This window comes from Galeopterus variegatus, unplaced genomic scaffold (genome assembly GCF_000696425.1).
Source record: "Galeopterus variegatus unplaced genomic scaffold, G_variegatus-3.0.2 Scaffold4545, whole genome shotgun sequence".
In the NCBI taxonomy this organism is placed as follows: domain Eukaryota; kingdom Metazoa; phylum Chordata; class Mammalia; order Dermoptera; family Cynocephalidae; genus Galeopterus; species Galeopterus variegatus.
The window spans coordinates 184,104-185,871 of record NW_007730656.1 but is presented as its reverse complement, the minus strand read 5'-3'; positions in this window follow the sequence as shown (position 1 = coordinate 185,871).

The following is a 1,768-nucleotide window of genomic DNA, read 5'->3' as shown; positions in this document are numbered from 1 at the left end:
TTCACACACATACATACACACACACACACTCTCACACACACAAAAACAAACAAACAAACAAACAACAACAACAACAACAACAAAACAAAAAAATCGGGGGGGGGGAGAGGAAGATATAACAACCACAATTTTTTTTTTGAAGTTCTTACAACAAGAAAATGGAGGGGACACACCTGGGTGGGAGGGGGGAGAGGGAGGAGGGAGGGAGGTTTTGGTGATGGGACACAATAATCAACTACATTGTATATTGACAAAATAAAAATAATAATAATAAAAAAAAAAGAAAACATTTCAGGCTTTACAAAAAAGAGTGAGAAAATATCTAAGCCTGCTGTTTAGAATGGACCTCAAACGGAGCAAGAGCTCTCTGCTGACTGGGAAGAATCCCAAGTCCTCTCCAAGGAGGACAAACTCGCTCCCAGGTTTTGGAGAAACTGACATACTGCACTTGGGGAAAGGAAGTGCACTTCCAGCAGATGAAGACAGTCTGGGAAGCCGAGGCTGAGATGGTGAGCATCACAGTCTGGAGCAGCCTGACTGACGGGGGTGGAAGTGGCTGGAAAGAAGTCTTAAAGCAGACAGGAGGGATGGGGAAGACCTACTTTTCTCTCACTCCCTCATGCATTCCTCAGCTCAGGAGCTCTCCCTATCGTGGGCTCTTCCTACTCTTCCTAAAGGGTCCCCACCCTAGTAAAGGGGGTCAACATTCACAAGCTGTGGAAGCCGGAACCTGGGGCCTTGGGGCTCCTCTTCCTGCATCTGCCAACATCCAGGAGGTGATTACCGATTCTATGTCCAAACTGCCACTCAAATCCATCCACCTCTCCCAATTCCCACTGTCACTAACCTAGTCCGCCTCCTCTCATCTCAACCATTACAGTGGCCCCTGAACATTCTCTGACCACTGTACAACCACGTGAGCAAATTCTGTGAACACAAATCCACCTGGTGGCTCCCCTGCTTAAACTCATGACATGGCTTCCCAGGCCTGTTGGATAAAGTTCAACTCCATAATGGAGTTTATAAGGCTATTTATGATCTGGTCTCATCTCTTATGCTTGTCCTGTCTCCACTCAAGCCATGTCCAGCCGTATTCATCTCCTTCAGTTCCTAGAATACACAGTGCTCTGTCCCAGGGAAATCCTCTTCTTTCCGTCCTCACCTGGCCTGCTCCTCCTCATCTTTCAAATCCTGGCTTAAATGCTTCCTCCTCAGAGAAGCCTTCCCTCACCCCCGAGACTGGATAGACGCCTGTGTTCTTAGTGCCTGTACAAGTGTCTCCCCTTTTGTAACACATATCATAGATGACCTATTTGTCTTCCCCTCTCAAATCTGACCACCATGACGGAAATCATGTCTCTTGTTGTTCAGTGCCCCCATAGCTAGCAAAGTGGCTGGAACATAACAGATACTAAATAAATATGTGCTAAATCAAAAAGAAAAAAAAAAAGAAGTTTTGGGGAGTTAGTATTACTTCTTATGCAGAAAGAGTATTAGCTAACAAACTTAGAAAGATAAGTGTTCACCAGAGGTATGTTGAGTGGGAAGCAATATAACTTCTAAAATCTCTTTACTTTCTACTCTTAATGAAAACATATTTCTAGGGCCGAGCCCGTGGCGCACTCGGGAGAGTGCGGCACTGGGAGCGCAGCGACGCTCCCGCCGTGGGTTCAGATCCTATATAGGAATGGCCGGTGCACTCACTGGCTGAGTGTGGTGTGGGTGACACCACACCAAGGGTTGCGATCCCCTTACCGGTCACGAAAAA